This window comes from Manacus vitellinus, unplaced genomic scaffold (assembly GCF_001715985.3).
Source record: "Manacus vitellinus isolate BGI_N305 unplaced genomic scaffold, ASM171598v3 scaffold_97_pilon, whole genome shotgun sequence".
Lineage (NCBI taxonomy): Eukaryota > Metazoa > Chordata > Aves > Passeriformes > Pipridae > Manacus > Manacus vitellinus.
The window spans coordinates 353,540-359,696 of record NW_021940906.1 but is presented as its reverse complement, the minus strand read 5'-3'; positions in this window follow the sequence as shown (position 1 = coordinate 359,696).

The window sequence follows — 6,157 nt, the reverse complement described above, 5'->3', positions numbered from 1 at the left end:
CACAGCGCTGCTGCCCTCAAACTGCTGCCCAGGACACCCAAATCCCAGCTGGCCCAGGATTTCCTTCCCAAGACATCAGTGGCCGTAGGAACAGCTGTCCCCCAGCCGCTCCAAGGCGTGGGGATGGACAGCACGGCCATCGCAGGCAGACGCGGGGGCTGGTTTCCACCAGTCCTGTTCACAAGTAGTGTCCCAACATCCATGAACACAGCTCTGCTGCCCAAGCCCTCTGAGTGCCACAAAGGCCCCACAGGGGCCCTGAGGATTTGGCTCCCCAGTACAGCCCCTACAGACCAGGGATGGCAAAATCCTCTCAACCCACCCTGGCAGCCTTCTCAGAGCTGTGCCCACCCCATGTGCAGCTGCACCCAGTGCCTCCATGGACAGGACACTGCACCAGCACAGCTTTGGGGGAGCCCCACTCGCCTGCTCACTGCTCCCAGCAACCCCAGGGGCTGAGGCTGTGCTCCCTGGGGACACCCTGCTGCTCCACTGCCATCACCAGCACCCTCGGGGACATCCCAGAGACCCAAACCCCTGCACACCTCCCAGCTCCCTCGGTGCCTCAGCAGTTCTGTGATGCTCAGCACGTGCTGTGCTCACTGTGATGCTGCAGTGGCTCTCCGGACGAAGGTTAATGTGTTGTGTCTCACCAGGATGCACACACCTGTTGGGTTTACATGGCCAGGCTCGGGGAGTGAGGGGGCACTGGTGGCCCAGAAGCTGCTCCCATGTTGGGCAGAACCAGCTCCAGATGGCTCCAAGATGGACCCACTGTGGCACAGCTGCAGCTGGGAGGGAGGAGAGAGAAGATGTGAGAGCAACAGCCCTGCAGGCACCACGGGAAGAAGGAGGGGGAGGAGGTGGTCTGGGCGTCAGAGATCCCCTTGCAGCCCATGGTGCAGCCCATGGAGGACCCCATGCCAGAGCCATTGCAAATGCCCCTGAGGAAGCTGCAGCCCACAGAGAGCCCACACAGGAGCAGGCTCCCAGCAGGAACTTCAGCCATGGGGGGGAATCCCATGCTGGAGCAGAGGCAGAGGGGCAGCAGGGACAAAGCATCATGAACTGACCGCAATCCCCTTTCCCATCCCCCTTCTCCATCCCCCTGCAACACTAGCAGAGAGAGGAGGTAGGATAGTCAAGCATGAAGTTGAGCCTAGGCAGAAGGGGTGGGCGGGTAGAAGGTGGTTTTAGTTTTGGTTTTGTATCTCATTATCACACTCTCTTTTCAATTGGAAATCAATTTAATTTATCTTCACCAATTCCCATCTTTGGCCCATGATGGTAACTGGTGAGTGATCTTCCTGTCCCATAAGCTGTTTTGTGGTATTTTCTCCTCACCCTGCTTAGGAGGGGGAGGGAAAGTGTGGCGGGGTGGGCACCTGGCAGCCAACCACAACCCAACCCAAACCATATCTTGGAATTCCTGTGTTCTTGTCATGACTTCCTTCCTCCCACAGTTCACATGTGTAGAGAGGAGAAAATAAACACGACAAAAAAACCCCAAATAACAAAAAGTCCTTTCTAGGTTTTTCTTGAAGTCTCTGTTTATGAGGGGAAGAGCTCACATATTCTATTGTCATGCTTCAGTAATTTGCTTTTGTAAGCAAACATCCTGCTCTCTCACTTCTTGGCTTTTGTTAGGAAAGCACACTTAATGCTTGCTGTCTGTTTTTCATTTGGCTCAGTCTCTCTTCATCCCCTCTGGGTCTCTCCAAGATTTCCATCAGCACTGTGCCCTCAGCATCTGAAAAGAAACTGGCTGAGTCCCACCCATTCAGAGGAAACTTTCTTCTCAGAAGGAGCCTGAAGAGGCAAGAACAGGCTACATCCATTAAAGAATGTGACCATACAAAATAGCCTCACACCTTCTCCGTGTCCCCTGTCCCACACAAATGACACACAAAATGTCACTGGTGCTTGGCCTTTTAAGGAATAATTCACACTGGTCTATTCCTCTACCAGTGTCAAAAACTGCCCTGTATAGCCCTACTTAAAGAGCTTTCTGAGAAGGGAAAGATGTTGATGGACGTGCATCCTATCCCTAGGCCCAGTACATCTGGAGTGCTCATCCAAAAAAAAATTTAAAACTTCAAGAGGGAGCTCATTGCATTTGTGGCCTAAAAATAGCAAGGGAAGAATATCCTGAGAGGACAGGACATCCTTCTTAGGTGCAATGCAAAAACTGCTGATTTTGTAACACCAGATGGACATGAGGTGCAGCAAGAGGACAGGGATTACCAGTCGCACTGTTGGGTAACAGGAAGAAAAAGAAAAAAAATACTGCACTTGGCAGTGTGTTGTTCTGAGCAGCACGAAGTCCCTTGTGACCAAACAAAGCACATGAAAAAGGGGAAGGGAAGAAAAATAGTTCATTTTGCACTTGTTTGTGTGCAACTGATGTGGCCTGAGTGCCCTCCCATCCCCTACCACCGCTGCACACACAGGAAACCCAGTTATCTCTACTCATGCAATGTGGTGCAGAAACCCAAAGTTATGCCAGTAGGTCCCGCTGCAATGGCAAACAAAACCCAAGGCACGTGGTCAAAGTCAGGATGAAGAGAAATATTCCTTTGTAGGGGCTCCTTATTTTTTTCACTTTATGTATTTTTTGTAGCATTTTTCTGGTATTCATAGAATGGTTTGGGCTGGAAGGGACCTTAAACCTCATCTTGTTCCAACCTCCCTGCCATGGGCAGGGACACCTTCTCTAGCCCGGGTTGCTCCAAGCCCCATCCAGCCTAGCCTTGAACACTCCCAGGGATGGGGCATCCACCACTGGATAGACTCCATGAGGCAGTGCCACGAACTTGCTACCAAGGAAACGGAAAGTTCACGACAAAGCCGTCTGTGACTTGGCACCAGTTTGTTCCACAACCTCATCTTCTTGAGCCCTGTATTTACACATGGACTAACTGAAATTTGTGTGACTGAGCCCTTGCAAAACTGTTTTACTGTGACAGGGACCCACGATGGATGACATGTAAGACAAGGTTGGGAAGGTGCTGCAGTAAAGCTACTGCAGCTCGAGTCCACTGTGCCTCAGCTGAGGGGCAGCGCCGGGTCACAGGACCACTGCTGTGGCGTACACGTGCAGGGAAACTTGGCTCCCTGGAACAAAAGGTTCCCCATTACTGAGGTGTACAAACCTTCAGGACGAGGCACCGTGTGAGCCCTGTGCCCCAGCAGCTCTGCCCAGCCTTCAGGTGGAGCAGGGCAGCGCTAGTGCTGGCTGTGGCCGGGCTGGGAACCACAAGCATCATCCACCTCTGATGCACTTCCCCTCTAATGCACTTCTGGTCACTGAAGGAAGTGAAAAGTTTTAGGAGTTTGGCATTGTGTTCAACTGACACCAGTCTTTCAAGAACTGCTACTTGGGCAGTGATTTATGTGCTTACTGTAAATTTTGATTTCAGTAATCAAAGTAATCAAACTGAGTAATCTTTGTTTGCTCAGTGACTTTGGCATTAAGACAGATTTAGACACATTCAACTTCTTTGATCTGAGATCCCAGCACTCCTTACATGCTTACAGTTTCTTTATAACTTTATAGTTTCTATTGTGTCTCCAATTTCAATTCTCACCACTCCTCAGGCATCAAATTACAAAAAACTCTTCATGAGTCACAGGACAGCAACACAAGAAGAGTAATTCCTAACAGGAAACTAAAGAGAAAATCAGTTTCGATTCCCCCTGCTGCTTAATTGCACTCTAACCACAAATTTTCTTGAGGCCACATCTTAGTACAACACTTAGGATGTGGCAACACAATATTAACATACTGCTTATAAGTAAAGAGCTAGCAGATTTATAGTATTCTCCCCAGGAGTGTGAATAACCTTTTAACTTTGACTCTGTAGAAAGCTGAGCTGTAGTAAACACGGAAGCTTTGAATCCGCTTCAAGGAGTTTTAAGGAGCTGATATTTTTCATTTGAAGAATTAGTGAAAAACCTCTGCCCCAGCAGACAGGATGGTTTGCAAGTCTGGGGTACAATGGCCTGGTTTCTCACTTCAGGCTGCCCTCATGCTGTTCCCTCACTGGCAGTCTTGTCTGCAAAAACAAACTCACAAAGGGAAAAGCAGCCACGTTTTCCCAACTACACCCCTCAACATCCCCTTGCCTGATAACTAATCCTTGGGTAATATTAAGGGACAAACAAACGAGTGTCATTGTGGGAGTCTACTATGGAACACTAAGAACACATCTAAATCAATCACCTTTATCTGATTTCAGCTTGACAGAGGCTAACTGGGAATACCAAACTGGTCCAGAAGATTGCTAAAACATTTGGATCATAACGTCATGGTACAGGTACTAAGGGAGCTGACTGGGAAAGGCGCTCTCCTTGATTTGTTGCTTGTTAACAGAAATAGGTCCCGAGAGTGAAGTGGCAGTTGGGGCTGCTTTGGCCACAGCGATCACAAAGTGATCGAGTTTAAAATCTCTGTTGACAGGTGGAAAAGTGCCAGCAAAACCTCAACTCTGGACATGAGGAGAGCAGAGCTCAAGCTGCTCAAGGTTCCCTGGGGAAATGCTTTTGGAGGTGCTGAGGTCCATCAGTGCTGGTCACTTTTTAAGCTCCACCTCTGAAGGGCACAGGAGCAGGCAATTCCCAAATATCAGAAGGCAAACAGGCGAGGCAGAAGGCCAGCTTGGCTGAGCAGGGATCTTTCTCTGAAGCTAAGGCAAAAAAAAGATAGTGTGTGGTCAGTGGGAGCAAGGTTAGGTGATGTAGGAAGAACACAGAGCTGCTGCTTATCACTGTAGGGAGAAAATTCATGCGGCCAAAGCTCAACTGGAGTATTGGTGCTGGGCAGTATTGTGGGGGACAATAAAAAGGGTTTTAAAATACACGAATAGCAAAAGGCAGTGCAGAAATAACATCAGCCTGGTACTTGAGGAGGATGGAGAGGCACAAGGCAGAGGTGTTTAACATTTTCTTTGCTTTGGTTTTCAAGGGCTAAGGGGGTGCTAGTGACCTGAGCTGAAGGACCATGACTGTGAGAATGATCAACTCCCAGTTGACCCTGACATTGTGTGGGATCTGCTGCTCCAGATGGATCCCTCTAAGTTTGATGGGAGTACTCATCCAAGAGTACTCAAGTTGCTGAGTGATGTCATCATGAGGCCTCTCAATGCCCTTGGGAATCTAGAGAGGTTCCAGTTGACTGGAAGCCGGTGAACATTGTCCCGATTTCTGAGAAGGGCAAGAAGGATGATCCCAGAAATGAAACTACAGGCCTGCCTACACTCTCACGTCAGCAATCTAGTAAAATTATAGAGATTATTGTGGGAGTTATTGAAAACGCCCTGAAAGACACCGCAGTCATTGGTCACAGCCAGCAGGGCTTCATGAGAGGAAAGTCCTGCTTATCCAACCTGGTTTCCTCCTGTGACAAGGTGACCCACCTGGCTGGTCAAGGGAAGCCAGTTGATGTGATCTTTTTGGATTTTGTAAAGCTTTTGATCCTGTCTCTCCCCAGATCCTTCTGGACAAACTGTCCAGCCCACAGCTGCATAAACACATCCTGTGCTGGCTGAGCAATTGGCTCAGGGGTTGGGCACAGAGGGTGACAGTGACTGGGGTGACATCAGACTGTGACCTGTCACTACTGGGGTTCCCCAGGGCTCCATCTGGGCCCTGTGCTCTCCAACATCTCCATCAATGACTTGGACACAGCACTGGAAGGGACATGGAGTAAGTTTGCAGATGACCCAAAACTGGGAGGGGCTGTTGAGCCCCTTGAGGGCAGGGAGGCCCTGCAGAGAGACCTTGACAAATGAGAGGACTGGGCACTCACCAACCATGGGAAGTTCAACAAGGGGGATGGGGCAACTCTGGATGTACAGACAGACTGGGAATGAGAGGCTGGAGAGCTCTGGGGAAAGGGGTCGGAGGTTTGGGCTGAGGCAGGTGGAACAGGAGCCAGCAGTGCCCTGGCAGCCCCAAAGGCCAGCCCTGTCCTGGGGGGCATCAGGCCCAGCAGGGTGAGGGGGGTCTGTCCTGCTCTGGGGCAGCCTCAAGTCCTGGGGCAGGTTGAGGGGCCTCCATATGTGGATATAAGGCCATTAAAGAGCACATGCAGAGGAGGCTACAAAGATGGTGAAGGGCCTTGAGGGGCCATGAGGAGCAGCAGAGGGCACTTGGCTTG